The 16,156-nt window shown below is 44.0% G+C and overlaps 1 long non-coding RNA gene across 2 annotated transcripts; it reads right to left on the reverse strand.

Moving 5' to 3' along the window:
- Nucleotides 1-295: 295 nt before the first annotated feature.
- On the reverse strand, nt 296-9,742 carry LOC121101740. 2 transcript variants are annotated; one of them, XR_005833773.1, is made up of 3 exons: nt 9,605-9,742; nt 8,279-8,798; nt 296-2,249 (listed from the first exon to the last, which is right to left on the reverse strand). It is a non-coding gene; the product is annotated as an uncharacterized LOC121101740 (long non-coding RNA). The 2 variants fall into 2 exon arrangements; XR_005833774.1 differs by lacking the exon at nt 296-2,249 and adding an exon at nt 5,883-7,881.
- Nucleotides 9,743-16,156: the final 6,414 nt, after the last annotated feature.

A 16,156-nucleotide genomic window follows, 5' to 3' on the forward strand; every position in this document is an offset into this window, starting at 1 on the left:
GCAGTAAATCATGTTACTTATCATTTAAAAATAACTAGGTTTTAAGAAATGAAATTAGACAAGTGATTAATGCGTCAACTTCAGCCAGAGTTCCTTTGATAGTTGGAAGAAAATAAAAGCCAGCCAAGAAATAAACATTTCAAATTCAGGTGCTTTGCAATCTGTGCTCCAAATGTTTCCCCTAGGCTTGTGAAGAGGTGGCTTGCTCTGCATACACAGCAGGCAGATTGCTGGCTCAAGTCAATTCTGTTCACAATAAGAGCATTGCACAAAAGAGGAGACGCTAGAGTTGCAATGGTCAAAAGTCCACTCGAGAGAAATGGTCCTGCTAGGCAAAGGGCAGGGGTGGAGGGAGTGCCATGGGCTAAAGGAGAGGGGATTGTCAAGGTGCTCTTGAGAGTTGTTTGGGGTTTTTTCCTTGCTATTTCCATTCATATCAGGAATCTAAAGATGGGTGCAGTCCTTCACATGAAAACTGAAAGACGCCCATGATAGAGTAAGAAAACTATGTCGGCAACAGGACACTGTGCTCAAGGAGAGACAGAGAGTTCACTGGAGGTTAGAGCACACCACAGGAGCCCCACTGCATAAGTTCAAATCCCCACTCTGCCCCTCACTAGCCATGGGGCCTTGGGCACGGTCACTCTCAATGCCTCAGTTTGTCCATCTGCAAAGTGGAAATAATATAAACATACCTACCTCATCGGGCTGTTAGAAAAATTGAGTTAACACATATACAGTACAAAGAACAGTGATTCTATAGAAATAAACAGTTAGTGCTATAGAAGTGTAAACTCTTATTATAGCATGATTTTTTTTAATGTAAAATAAGCTGAAAATGAAACCCTTTTTAATAGTACTGTATGTATCCCCAGGCCAGGACGAGCATGAGACAATGACACAGGAGAACAGAATTCACCTCAGGTATACAATATAACGGGCACTAAAAAATAAAGTAACAGATAATATTTCAATGTGGTGTTAAAAAATCAAAGTAATGCAAAAAAAAAAAAAAAAACCCATGATGAACAAAATACCAAAATTTTAAATAAAGAAAAGATCAGTATTGTTGACATTTGGTTTTGTTTTGTTGTTGGTTTTTTTTTTTGCTTCAGACTTCAGTATGGCTTGGCATGAGGCGAATTCATTTATCTCATGGCAAAGCATTTGAAAGGTTACACCCCAAATTTTGATTTCTGGAGTGAGAAATGATGTGGAATTTCATTTTCGGGTTCACATTTTTGTATATGTTTACTTTTCTCCCATGAAAATACATGTATAATAAAATAAGTAAGGATTTCCAAAGTTTCATTTCTTAATGAAATCTTGAAAGGAAAACCCAGGATGCAACTCAAGTATATCCAGGCAGCGGACTGATAAAAAGGAATGAGGCCACACAACCCACAGAGAATCCCCTGGCAAACTGTCTCCCGGCACTCCCGAACCTGCTACTTTGTTCTTTAAATCCACAAAAAAGCAAAAAGAAAGAAGAAATTGGGAACACAAGAAATAAAAGCAAATTTCGCTTAACCTTTCTCGGCCTCATTCCCCCCCCCCCCAAAAGGAAGGAATTAGTGGAAACCCCTTCGGCTGCATTGTTCTTCCTTCCAACCAGTGTCTCCCTTGGTGACGCTCCCTGGAGTGAAGATTCTTCCATTGTCCTGTTTCCAAGGGAAACCCAGGCCTTGGACCTGCTGTCCTGCTCTGTCTCACCAATCCCCAAAGCCCCGTAGCCAGAGGGCCCTACGGAGCCCTTGGGTGTGAACTGCGGGCAGAGGCAGGGCTGAACACAGGCTTCTGAATGCAAAGACCCAGTAATGGATTTCGGTTCCACCCATACCCCAGCTGCTAGACTTTGAAATTCTTCCTTAACCTTCTGATTCTGTTTCCTCATCTGTAAACGGGAAGTAATAATACTCATTTCATAGGGTCGCTGTGAGGGTTAAATGAGAAAATATATGTAAAGTATTCGGTATGTGGTGGGCCCTCGATAAAAGTCATTTCCTCTTCTCCCTTCCCCGTGGGTCAAATCTGTTAAAATATTTCAATTCAAAGGCTCTGAGCTATTAGAGGGAAGTGGTGGTATGTCAATACCCAGCAGCGAGCAGTGAAAAATTATGGAGACAGGTTGTGTAGCTTCCCCTTTGCGGCAGACTTCCCTCCGGACTGCACTTCCTTTGAGCGAATGTTAAAATTCTTTGACGTTTAATGAACACACTGTTGATCTGAGAAGGTGACCCAGGAGCCTGCTGGTAAAAGAAGGTCGGCAGTGATTAATAATTCGCTATGCTTAATCCCTAAAGCAGATCGATAGACTGGAGATAGTCAAAAGTTGATAGTAATGTCTTTTTTTCTTGTTGGACTGTTTCCAGGGAAAAGAAGGCACAACACGTTCCTAATATAAGCTAACCTTCAAGAAAACTTTATAAATTGAAATACTAGAAAAATGGGATAGGATCATGGCTTATGAAACTTTATAGAAGTTCTTTTCGAAGCCCATCAGTGGGGTGCCTGGGTGGCTTAGTCGGTTAAGTGCCTGTCCGTGGTTCGGGTCATGATCCCAAAGCCCTGGGATGGAGTCCCACATTGGGCTCCGTGCTTCGCAGGGAGCCTGCTTCTCCCTCTGCCTTTCCCTCTGTCTCTCATGAATAAATAAATAAAATCTTAAAAAAAACAATAAAAAATTCTATCAATATATCACAACATACTGAAAACAATGAAAGTTAAGCATAAGCCAGTAATCTCTCTGCATACATTCTGCCCATTTCCCCTCGGTTTTCTTGTTTTTCCTTTTTAAGAACATATACTTTTTATCTTACTAATATCTATGAAGTTTTTCAACAAAAATGAAAATGATGCATCATCATCAATCCCTCCATATAGGCAGCTCTTCCTGACATTTGAACAATAAAATAGAGCAATGCTTCCACATGATTAGAATATTAGATACAGAAAGATAGAAAAGTAAAATAGGCGTTTACTCTCAACCACACTCCAGGCTCTTCTAGTGTTTTGCCTCCCAAGTAAGGCTGTTTCCAAGTTCCTCGGAAAGCTTTACCAAAAAAATTGTCAATGCATATACCAGCCTATATGCATCTTTCTAAATTACACGTAAGAGATTATACTAATCACAAGATTATCCATCTTTCTTTTTCACTTATCTCATGGGATGAATTGTGTCCCTTAAAATTCTTATGTTGGAGCCCCAAGTCCCACTAATGTGACTGTATTTGGAGACAGGGTCTTTAAAGAGGTAATTAAGGTAAAAAGGGGCCCTTAGTGTGGACCCTAATCCAATGCGACTGGTGTCTCTATAAGAAAATTAAGACACACGAAGGGACACCAGGGGTACGCATACATGAATACCACACGAAGAGGCAGTGAAAGGGGGGCCATCCACAAGCCAAGGAGAGAAGCCTCCAGGACCTCGAGGCTCCACAATTGTGAGAAAGTTAATTTCTGTTGATGCCACCCAGTCTGTAGATTTCTTTAAACCCCGACCCATCGGCTGACATTTACATTGACTCCAGGTTTTTGACTAATTCACACCAAAGCTGCAGAGAATATCCTTAAACTACCTTGGCAGAATTTTATAAGCATATCTATAAAGTAAATTTCCAGAAGCTGAATTGCTGGCTCAAAGTATATGTGCACACACACTTAATTTCAATAGTTATCGTCAACTTGCCTTTCAAAAGTTTCCACTTCCGCCCAAGGTGTGTAAAGATGTCATTTCCCCTACCCTCTTGCCAGCATTAGATATACCAAGGTTTTAAATTTTTATTAATCCAATGGTTAAAAATTAGTGTATTGTTCTGGTTTGTACCTACGAATAAGTCTGAGCATCTTAGAGAGTTGTCAAGAGCACAGGCTCAGGGGCGCCTGGGTGGCTCAGTCAGTTAAGTGTCTGCCTTGGGGTCAGGTCATGATCCCAGGGGCCTGGGATCATGCCCCACTTGGGGCTCCTTGCTCAGCAGGGAGCCTGCTTCTCCCTCTCCCTCTGCCATTCCCCCCACTTTTGCTCTCTGGCTCTCTCTCTGTGTCAAATAAATACATAAAATCTTAAAAAAACAACACAGGTTCAGAGGCCAGATCTTGAGCTTGAGTTCTGGTATTGACATTTCCTAGCTGTGTGACCTTGGCCAAGTTGCCTGACCTCTCTGTGCATTAGGCTCCTCTTGTGTCAAATAAGATAGTAGTGGAACCTACCTCATCAATGAGGTCTTACAAGAATACCATGAGTGAAGGAATGCCAAATGCTTAGAACAACATATAGGATACAGTAATCTCCACGTTAACATTAGCTATCATTAATGTTGTTGAAAGCATTTTAGCCTGTATTCTGATTATTTTCATTACTGTTTTTGTGAATGCCCTGAATGTTTGTGTCCCTCCAGAATTCATATGTTGAAGCACTACCCCCCCCCCAAATTCAGCATGGCTGAATCTGAGCTGAGGCATCTAAGGAAATAATTAAGGTAAAATGAGGTCATAAAGGTGGAGCCCTAATCCACCAGGATTAGTGTCCTAATAAGAGACTAGAAAGATGGCTCACTCTCTCTCCTTGCACTCATGCAAAGAAGAGGTCATACGAGCACACAGGGTGGTGGCAGCCATCTACATGCCAAGAGAAGAGTTAAACCAGCCCTGCTGGCACCTTGATCTTGGACTTCCCAGCCTCCTGAACTGTGAGCAATAAATTTATGTTGTTTCAGCCACCAAATTCGTGGTGTTTTGTGATGGCAGCCCTAGCAAATGATTATACCCTATTTACATCTTTTCTTCATCTTTCTATCCAATTAGTCTTTTTCTAATTGGTTTCTATGAGTTCCACCAACCATGTCACATTCACTGGATTTATAAGGACAGACGTGCTGGCCAAAGGACTCTGAGGATGTGTGTACTGGCTTCTACGTGGGTATTCCAACCTGGAGCTGAGTGAGATCCAGCAGGGAAAGACAACTGTAGACTGAGAATGGGAATCAGGAAGTGTTTGGGGTAAAACTTTAAGGCTAACCAGCCTAGATTTAAGGATGTATTGTGTAAACTTTGGTCCTCAATAACAGCACGAGTATGACATTCCACAGTCTCCTCCAAAGACTAAGGACAAAGACCAGGGCACCTTCCCTTGACTTTGAATTTTTTTTACACACCTCCTCTATTAAAGAAAAATATGGAGGGTATCAGTTACTTCCTACCCTTGTTCATTTCCACATCAAAGTATTGGTACTGAAATGTACTTTTTCAAATTTAAATCCAAAATTGTAATTTAATGCAGAGCAATTATAAGTAACAGATGCTGTAAGGTTTGCACTTTTTTGCTTCCACAAGAAATATACACATTGGATCCAAATTTTTGGATACGATATCCAAACTAAGTTAGGGGCTGGGAACGAGAGACTGCTAAATTTAAACCCAAGTGTATTAGCTTTCGAACTGGAAAGTATGGGGAAATTGGGAAACCAGACACATAAAAACTGCACTCTATTTGACAGACAGCCCCACTGGATTGGCACATTGGACCCCAAAGGTAAGGCAAGGGGGCAGCAGGGTAGAGACATAAACTTCAGAGCTGAAGTGCCATGGATTCGAAACCCAGGTTTCACTCGCCACATGACCTTGACCAGGGTAATTTGCCCTCTAACAAAACTGTTTCCCCAGCTACAAAATAAGAATGATGTTAGGGGTGCCTGGGTGGCACAGCGGTTAAGCGTCTGCCTTCGGCTCAGGGCGTGATCCCGGCGTTCTGGGATCGAGCCCCACATCAGGCTCCTCTGCTATGAGCCTGCTTCTTCCTCTCCCACTCCCCCTGCTTGTGTTCCCTCTCTCGCTGGCTGTCTCTATCTCTGTCGAATAAATAAATAAAATCTTTAAAAAAAAAAAATCTCTGTCAAATAAATAAATAAAATCTTTAAAAAAAAAAAATGATGTTGCCTACCTTATTGAGTTGTAACAATCTGATAAGTCAATGACTAGAAAGTGCTCAACACCACACCTAACACATGCTAAGAGTTCTGCAAATGACTTAATACCCCTGAGACTTTCTCTCAGTATCTGAACACCTTATTTTGTTTTTGTGATAGGGCCAATCCAGTTCCATATTCACCAATCGACTGTGACGTGCTTATTGAGTTCTAAGTGCCCCATACCACCCACACCAGCATAAAACGGAAGAATAAGACCCTCAAGAAACATCCAGCTGTTTAAGGAAGTCAAACAGGTACATATGAAACAGTGAATGATACAAGGCAAGGAAAATCAAGGAAGTCAGACCATTAAGTGCCCCTGGAGCTTGAGCCTAGAAGTGTTTGTGTGGAGTGGGAAAGAGAATGGCTTCAAATGGCCAAAGAGGAAGTGAGTCACCAGCGCAGCATCGCAAGCGAGTGAACAATGGCTCCACTCGCCATCTTCACAGACCGCAAAGCAGGCTCCATCCTCACAGACAACAGCATCCCAAGGACAGAGTGTGGTAGTGTGGACTCAGCCCAGTTAAATCCCCTGAAGTCTTCTCTTGTGGGCGGCCTTAGGAGAGGGATGGTGGAAGTTTCCTTTCCTCTGAAGTACTTCCTAGGTACCTTTCCTGTGGCATTACCGTGTGGTGTCATTCATTGTTTCTACGCACGTCTCCCTGACTAGCAGCGCGTCACACGGGGCAGGGAAGGTGCTTTCTTTTCTTTGACACCCCATAGCCAGGAGTCCTGGGCTCTCAGTAACTGTCTCCTCTATGACCAAACAAGTAAAATAAATATATGAACGAATGGAGTTCATAGGTTCTCATGCATCTTATGTCAAAGAGCAGGACAGGCAGAAACAAGGTAAAACGAGAAGTAAGAAAATACAAACCAAAAACCAGCTCATGAGAAATGGGGTCACCATGGACCAGGAATCTATTACACTGAGATTTCTATCACATCCTACGTTCTTCATCCCCTCCATGGCTCTAGTTCCTGGCAATGAAGTTGCAAGAAGCAAAAGAGCATTCAGTTTGAAAACATGGAATTTTGTTTTCAAAGGAAGTGGCAGGAGCAAGGGAGGGTATTTTGGGTATCACTGCTATACAACAAGGTGCCCCAAAACTTAGTGGTTTAAAATAGCAGTGTTTTCTCTTTCATGATTCTGTGGGCTGACTGGCCATGGCTGGGCACGTCTCGTTTGGGGGCTTTCGTGTGGCTGCAGCCGGAGGACAGCTGGGATGGGGGTCATCTGAGGGCTCACCGGATCTCTGAGACGTCTCCTTCACACGGGTGTCTGCGCCTTGCTCCCCTGCCTCCCCACATGGGTTTCTCACAACCCGGGCATCACAGGGGAGTCTCTCAGTCTCCATGGATGCCGGCCTCTGAGAGGCTGAAAATGGGGGCTACCAGGACGTGGAAGGGCTACAGAAATGCCGGTGTCACTTCCACCCCATCCTACTGGCCAAAGCAGTCATGGGACCCAAGGGGGTAGAGAAATGGACTCCATCTTCTGAGAAGGAGTGGCAAGTTCACATTTTGGAAGAACATGCAGAATGAGATATTCCTGCAGTCAAGTCTGGAAAATACAACCGGCCACTGTCTGTTGTTGTCCTCACTGAGGCTGCTAGCGTCATTCTTACGAATCCCTACTTAGCCAAACTAAGGTGAGAAAATGCAGAAAACTCCTCAGGCCCTAGGTCCCACTGGCACAGGGTTTCATGGCTAAATGGCAGCGAGAAGCAGATGTTCCTTGAGACAAAGCCTCTCCCGTGGGCTCTCAGTGCTCCTAACCAGGCTCTTCAGTAGCTGATGAAGCTCCTTTACGTACCTGTGACAAAGGTGCCCTTTCTTCCAGGTGGATGCTCTAGGGGAGGAAACCTTTTCTCTTTTTCCCTTTTAGTTTCTTTGGTCTAGTAATTAAATTGACCTAAGACAGATGAACAGGAGAAAAACAAACTTCAGACGTACAGGAGCCCCAAAGACACGAGACCCGAAGACAGGCAATCGAGGCTCAGATGCCATCCTGAGCTAAGGAGAAGGGGTTGGGGGTTTGAGGCTTCAAAGGGGAGGAAGATCATTCACAGGAAGATAAGAAGAGCAAATGTTTGGTAGACAAATGTTTGCTGTGCCGTGCAGATAACTCTTTACGATAAAAAGTTACTTTTGCATTAGCTCTCTCCGGGTGCAGGCCCTGTAGCTAAATTCTTTCAAAGCAGTTGAGCCCTTTACACGATTTTTATCTCGTTCATTCTCACATGACCTACAAGGTGGGCACGCCCAATAGTAATATCAACAATAATAGCAAATAGTCACACAGCACTTACTATGTGCAGGTCCTAGAGGGGAATGAAGGTGAACAGCTCCTCCTGAGTCTGTGGGGCCTTGATTGTCTTCAGCTCAAAATAATCCACATGCCAAAGTGGCATATTTTGGGGTGGTGTATTCTGCTCCCCCTCAATACACAGCTGGGGAATGTGGTGCAAGCTGCCACAGCTGGCCACCCCGTCTGGACACATCTTCAGGTGCTCCAGCCCTCCTCCTAGCACAACGCTCTGCCGCTGGAGACTTTCAGGGGCAAGCAGATAACTGAGTGAATGAAGGAGCGAGAAATACCTGTGCTTTCTTTTCAACAGAGTGGCCTCTGGAGTAGACATGGAAAAGCAACAAGGGCAACTGGATCAGAAGGAAGGATCCCCAAGGCACTCAGCTCCCACAGAGGCAGCTGAAATCTGTGCCCCACACATCTCCTTGAGGTGACAGTGAGGAGGAATGACAGCATTTGCAGCTGAACGGAATGCAGTTCAATTACAGCCAGGAAACCGGAGCTGGTGGCAACTAGCTAATCTAGGAACATAAAAGTAGAAAGGAGTATGTTATTTATAACCTTAGTGAGGCAACACGGCCAAAAAAATATTGTCTAAAGTATTACCAAAGAACATAATTTTTCAGATACATAGTTACTTTTTCAGAAACGTATAATTCACTAGGGTGATTTTAAAACACTGCCCTTTGCAGCCATAAATTACCATTTGTGGGTGTTTGTCTTATCTGTCGTCTTATTAAATCAGGTCCTCCCTCACCCCCACCCCAAGCTACAGCTATCAGTTTATGATTAAACTTTGGCAGGGTGTTAGCTCTGTCTTCATGGTGGCTCAGAAAACTAACCAGCTGCAAGAAGAAATTTTTAGATTGCATGTCTTTAAAATTCCTTTGCATATAAACAGAAAAATTAATTATATATATGTGTGTATATATATGATTGATATGTGTGTGTGTGTGTGTGTGTGTGTGTGTATATATGTATCAACATTTCCCCTGCTCCAGTTATCAAAAACTTGAGTGACTGTTCATTCAAAGTGCCACAAGCAGGCTTGATTCAGGCTATGGTCTCCTGCTCCCCCCACCCCAAGAATAACTTAAGCAGAAAAATGTGCTTTCCATAGAATCCATGGAGTATCGGTTTGCATCAGGTGAAGCAAAACCAGAATCCCCCAAGCCTCATGGATCTGGAAATCTACCAAGTCCCTTCAGTCTACCCACCCAGTACTTGTAGGTATGTAAAAATGTAAATATTTTATTTTATAGTTTATATGGGGTGTTTTATAGAGCAGAGAAATCAGAACACCCCTAACGTGACACCGTAAACCCACCGTGCTCTAATATCGCGCGGCTGTATTCCTCTCGTTATTCCCCTTATCAGTGATTAAGGGCAGCTCCTACACGCATGAAAGCTTTCGACATTCCTCACAGAAGATGCTGGAGAAAACCGGGTCGTTGGAGTGAGTGTGTGGAAGTGAAAAACAAGTTTGAGAGCCCTGCCTCTCCTAAACTTGTAAACCTCACCTCAAGAAGTTCACAGAGTTGAGCGCAGGCGCCGCGCATGCTCAGGGCGCCGTGTTGTTGTTACCCTAATAAAGGCGCGGGCTGAAATGCGGTCGGAGCCCGGCAAGCTCTTTACCTGTTTTCTCTCACTCATCCTCACACAGCCTACACGGTAAGCGCTAACAGGAATAATATCCGCAATGATAGCCAGGAGTCCCGCAGCGCTTGCTCTGTGCCAGGCACTGTTCTAAGTGCTTCTAGTGTAATACTTACGACAACCTGATAAGGCAGGTGTGCTAATTGTTAGGAAACTGAGGCGCAGAGTGATAAAATAACTTGCTTAAGTTCACACAGATTGTAAGTGTTGGAGCCTGACTCTGACGTCAGTGCTCTTAATTATTACTGTACCCATTTCACAGATGAGGAAAGTAAGGGACAGGGAGACAATGTGACCTACGTTCATAAACCTGGTAAGTGATCAAATGGGATTCCACACCAACTATGCCTGGCTCCAAAGCCCTAGTCTTGTTGTGATGGACAAATTCACAGAGCAACCCAACTTCCTTTCAGCTTCAGAGTGATTAGCTGCGTTTTGCTCGCTGGCACAGCAGCTGCTGTTCACCTCAGCTCCGCCTACCCTGGCAGGACCAAGCACGATACCCTGAAAGAGCAGCTTTAAGCAAGGGTGAGATGGAGAGATGCCCATGTTATGTGACTTCGAGAACACCTCCCTCCATGTAAGGAGTCACTCTCTCGGATTTCAGCTTCGTCTCTGGCAGATGTAAAACATTATGTTGCATCAATAACCCGTATCTCAAATGCCTTTACCAGACTTTTCCTCAGAGAGGGAAGAGACGATTAAGGGTTTTGAGGAGGGAGGAGGAGAACAGAAGGTAGCCTCAAACCTACCAGGTATCCCAGCCTGAGGCTAAGCTATGTCACCTCTGGGATTCCCATTTATCTAAACATATTTAATGAGCTGGTGGGGCTGGGCTGCCAGCAGGACATTTGCATAAGGGAATGAGAAGCCTTCTGGGAGGGCTATCACCCTAACTGGGAAGGGGGTCAGCAGAGAAGCTTGGACCAGTGACAAAGCACTAGTTACTGGGAAACAGATGCAGTTCTGAGTGAAGTACCAGTGATTCTGCACTCAGATTTGTCTCCACGTTGTTCCTCAGAGGAGTGGTTGTACAGAGAAATCAGGAACAGCTTTATTTAAGTGGTGGCCAGACAGTGCTGAATTGCTACCCGCGGAAGATGGCAATTTGGATCCCTGAAGACTCCTGTTTATTGGTCCTGTTATTGGCAAAAAAGACAGCCCAGACCAGCAGTTACAGTGGTACTGAGAGAAGGTAGCAAGAGTGATGGCACCCCATGACACAGCAGCCCTGTCCTGGGGAAGCCAGCACCCAGCACAGGGAACTGGGGTGGAGTAGAGTAATGAGAGCCCACAAAACTCATTTGTGGGGTGTTTTCCACATTGCCCAGCCCATTAGAATAGGTTTGTGTGCCACAGTCTGTTGGACACAGGTAAGAAGACAAAGCAAAGTACCACAGGGAATTCTCACCCTGTCATTGCCCAACTCTTGGTTGAGAACAAGGACTGACTCCAATCTTCCAATTATACATTCATTCATTCCTTCATTCAGCAAGTACTTATTAAGCACCAATGATATGCCCCACACAGACAAAGAGGGTTTAGCTATTTACAAGATGGCCATGTCTCCAAATACATCCCTCCATGCTCCCTCTGGCTCCCTGCTTTTTTAGCCATATTAGTTTTCCTTCAGCTCTTTCCTTCACTTGGGCTCCAAATTCATCACTCCTGCTGCTTAGAACACTTCATCCAACTTAGACATGGTTGGCCTCCCTTTGTCTTTAGTCTCAAGTTAGAAACCACCTCCTCTGAGAGGCCTTCCAGGCCACCTTATTAAGTGGGTCCCCCTGTTATTCCCTCTCACATCACATATCACATTTGCATAAATAGGAACATTGTTATGTGCTTCCCTATTTATTCATCCTCTAGAATGGGAACTCTGCTTTATCCCTCATGCCAGCTTAGTGCCTGGCAGACAGGAGAAGCTTTAAAAATATTTGTAGAACTAATGTGATTGAATGGACCCCATTTTATACAGTCACATGACAATAAATAACTGAGCTCAGGATTCAAAATGCAGACACACTGAAGACATGTTATGAGCAGATCCCTCTTATCACACCACCTCAAGAACCTCCCAGCTTAGTTGCAAAAGAGACCCACAAGTAGTAAGTAGAATCATATGACTCATGCTAAAGTAAAGGTCTATCCAAAGTGCCGTGAAAACACAGAAGACAGTCTGATTAATTTGGCTAGGAAATAATGAAAAGCTTCCAAAGAGATGACATCCGAACGAGCTTTGAAGAAGGAGTAGGCCTGCAGAGACTCTTCACTGCAGAGGTGTAAAATGTCCTGGTAGAATCCTTGATCTTACCCTCAGCAGCAAGGGTTGCTTATTCTGGGCAGGCGAACAAAGTTTCTTCACTCATTCATCCAGTAGGACTTGCGTGGCACTGAGGAAAACCCACATGGTCCCTGCCTTCTGAAGGGAGTGGACAAATGAGGACGGTTGGCCGATAGGGCTCATGGACAAAATGTTGAAAGGTAAAGAGGCCAGATCATGAGGACCACACTGAGGAAAATCAAGGTGTCCCTGTTTACAGATGGCCAATAGCCAACGTGTGAGTGATGCCATCTGAGATCACCAGCCATCAGTCTGCCTGCCTGCTGTCCATGGACATTTGAGAGAGCCCAGGAAAGATCACCTGCCCTTGCTAAACCAGAGGAACCGCTCAGACAACCCACAGAAACAGGAACTAAATAAGAGGTTTATTGTTTTAAGCCACTAAGTTTTGGGGATGGTTTGTATGTAGGTACGGTGTGAGACACTTTCAGGGAGGCAAGAAAAAATAAGACCTTGCCTTTGCTTACTTGGGTCCATCTTATCTCATATTTACATATGTACAGGTCTATTTCCTTATAGGAGTATATAGATATATATAAATATGAGATCGGACGGATAGAAATGAGCTCTGCAGAGAGGCACTGATGTCTGCTTTGAGGGTGTGGAGGACGATGAGATTAACTATGGCTGGAGTAGGGAAGTGCTCGGGGAGGAGCACCTGAGTTCAGGGTGCAGAGACACAGGTACAAGGTCATCAGGCAGGGGCAGGGGTAATGGAGCCTCCAGGTGGTGAAAAAATCCTGCTTAAAAACCCAGGAAGTAGGAAAATAGTAAGTAATCTGGGATACTCAGCTGGAACATTTCTCCATTCCTGCCTCCATCTCTCCTTAAGCCATCTACCTTCCCTAATAAACTCCTTCAGGAGATCTGAGCTTAGAGCTCACCTCTTCCAGGAAGCCTCTGCTATGGACTGAATTGCATCCTACCCCCCAAAGACATATGTTGAAGCCCTAAGCTGCAATGTGATGGTCTTTTGAGATAGGGCTTTCTTCTGAAAGAAGAAAGGTTTAGATGAGATCATGAGGGTGGGGCCCTCATATTGGGATTAGTGCCCTTCTAAGAAGAGACACCAGAGACCTTGCTCACTCTCTCTGTCTCTGCCATGTGAGGACACAGTGAGAAGACAGCCTTCCACAAGCCAGAAAGAAGACTCTCACCAAGAACTTAAGTGGCCAGCACCTTCATCTGGGAATTCAAGCTTCCAGAACTGTGAGAAAATACATCCCTATTGCTTAAGCCACCCAGCTCTGGTATTTAGTTATGGCGGCCCAAGCAGACTAAGATACCTTCCTTGACATGCTCACCTCCACATCTGTACTAAGTTCTCTCTTCTATTTCTTCTCTGGAAGCACTTCCCACACTGCACTGGGACTCTGTTGCCTTGTCTGTACCTCCCATTAGATTATTTTCTCTATGAGGGCAGTGACACCGTGCAGCTTCTTATGTCTGCTCTCTTATCTCTAGTGCTGAGCCCAGTGGCACATAGTAAGTGCTCAATAAATGTTTGCTGAATATGTGCTCCAAATGTGTCATTCTGTAAGGCATCCCAGAGAACACATGGAAACATAATATTAGCTAACTCTAGATTTGACTGCAGAAATAACTCATACTCCTGCCCTTTGGCAAAATTTGCTATTTCTGTTATTTCAATTAAAATAATTGGTTTGGGGGGTATCTCATTTGTTGTTTATAAAGATAATTATAGCTTGCAACCTAAGCCAACTTGCTGATGGAATATTTTGTCTGATGAGATGCAGAGCAGCCTGATATCTGAATGTTCCAGGTGTTTATGTACATTCCTTATAAATATTTCCTGTCTATTCATTTGTGTATACAGATTTCACAGAACCCTCCCAGGGTTTCTGCTTCTGGATTATTCACTAACCTTTACCTCAAGCTTCATCAGCCCCTGCTATTTTTACTCATTAAGAAACCGAGACTCAATAAGGCTAAATGATTTGCCCAAGATCATCAGACAGCAAGACAGAAAAGGCTAGAACCCAAGTCATCTACTTATGAGTCTAGAATTTGTTGGGATCTATTTAAAAATGGGAAAAATGCAGGATTCACTGAGCCCTTGATCTAAAACATAGAACACATGTATCTTTCTGTTAATATGGCTAAATATATACAAATATAAATATTTTAAGGGTCTATATAAGAAAAGAAAGAATGGTAGAAGGGAAGTCAGTATTTATTACCGGCAGCTCTCCATCTACATTTAAGTGTGTTCTTAAAAGAGACAGAAACTGAGTGTCAATATCCATTCTCTAACATTTTACTGATGTCGGCACATGACAACCCTGGCTGTACCAAAAGGATGCCACCTGTATGTCATGTGCTGGAGTGATTACTATGTAGTTCTCCTTACAGGGTAAATTGTCAACCTCACTACTAAGACACCCCTTAGACTCCAAGGTGATTTGTTCCACGATTTCTGATCTATGGAATTAGCTTGAGGGCAAAGTTACCCATTTATATCTATAGGCGCCATATTGATTGGGGGAGCAGAAAGTGGAGGTGAGATGAGGAAAGAAAAATCCTCCACCTTTTTAACTGTCATACCATGCTGTTGTGATCTTTTGTCTCTACACTGGTATAAGATCAGTGACTGGATTGGTCAAAATTTCAGAACGAGGCAGCCTATCCCTAATATTCCTGTCAGCAACAATTCCTGGCTTTCGTTTCTAACAAGAGTTGGGTTCATTAGCAAGCATTTCTGTCAGGTAGGGTGAGGAGACTTCTTAGTTGGATGCCTCCCTTGCTCCCCTCCCCCAGCTGCCTGTCTTGTTTCTTTCTTCTCACAGTAAGTTCCAGGAAGCAGTTCTCTTGTGTGAGAACTCACAGTCATAAGAGATTCATCCTGTGTTGAATTCAGCTGATAGTTATTAGTCCTTGAGCCATGAGGACTAGATTATCCAGTTTTGGTCAGATTTGAGAAGCAAAGCATAGAGATGACCAATAATACTATGGAACAAATTGAGACTAAGTGGTTGAATAAAATGATGCATGGCCAAGCACCAGCACATGGCCTGGCACATTTTCAACATGCTTGTCTGAACTCCAAATGTCAGCACACCCAACTCGTTACAGCCTCACCTCTTTGTCTACACTGTCTCTTCATTGGTGATCTCATCCAGGTCTGGGCTCTAAATGACCCCAATGTCTTCATTCCTCCCAAATTTACTGTCTAGCCCTGACCTCCCCTCTGAGCTAGATAGTCATATATGGAATTGCCTACCTGACGAGATCTTGGCTTGTATTTCTTGTAGGCAACCCCAACCTCCGCATTTCCAAAAGAAAGCTCATGATTTCCTGCTCTGCTTCCAAAATATGCCCCTCCTCCATCCCAGTAAAAGGAAGTATCATCCATCCAAAAACCTAAGAGACATCCCCAATCACTCCCTTTCTCTCCCCCTCCCTGCCCTTTCCATACACACATCCAATTTGTCACCTAGACCTATAGGCACGTTCTCCAAAATATGTCAAGAGTTGGATAATTTATATCTACCTCTCTGGTTACTCTTCTATCCAGACCACCATTATCTTTTCCCTAGACTACGATAAACTAGCAGAATGGGTCTCCCTGCTCCCATTCTTGCCTTCCCATGATCCACTCTCCACAGAGCAGCCGGAGTAATATTTTAAAACAAAACTCAGATCATCTCACTCCCCCGTGTAAAAAATCCCAATGGCTTCCCACTGCACTTGAAATACAGTTCAAGCTCCTCATTCTGCCTCTGAGTCATCTAAGCCCTTGCACTGACCTGCTGCCTGCTTCTCTCTTCCAGCCACTCTTCTGCTTTCTCAGTAGCCCTAGCCTCTGTGGCTACTTGGCCTGCTTTCTGTCCCTCCAATACCCCAGGCTCCTTCTCGCTT

The sequence above is a fragment of the Ursus maritimus genome, unplaced genomic scaffold, assembly GCF_017311325.1.
Source record: "Ursus maritimus isolate PB19 unplaced genomic scaffold, ASM1731132v1 scaffold_9, whole genome shotgun sequence".
Taxonomy (NCBI): domain Eukaryota; kingdom Metazoa; phylum Chordata; class Mammalia; order Carnivora; family Ursidae; genus Ursus; species Ursus maritimus.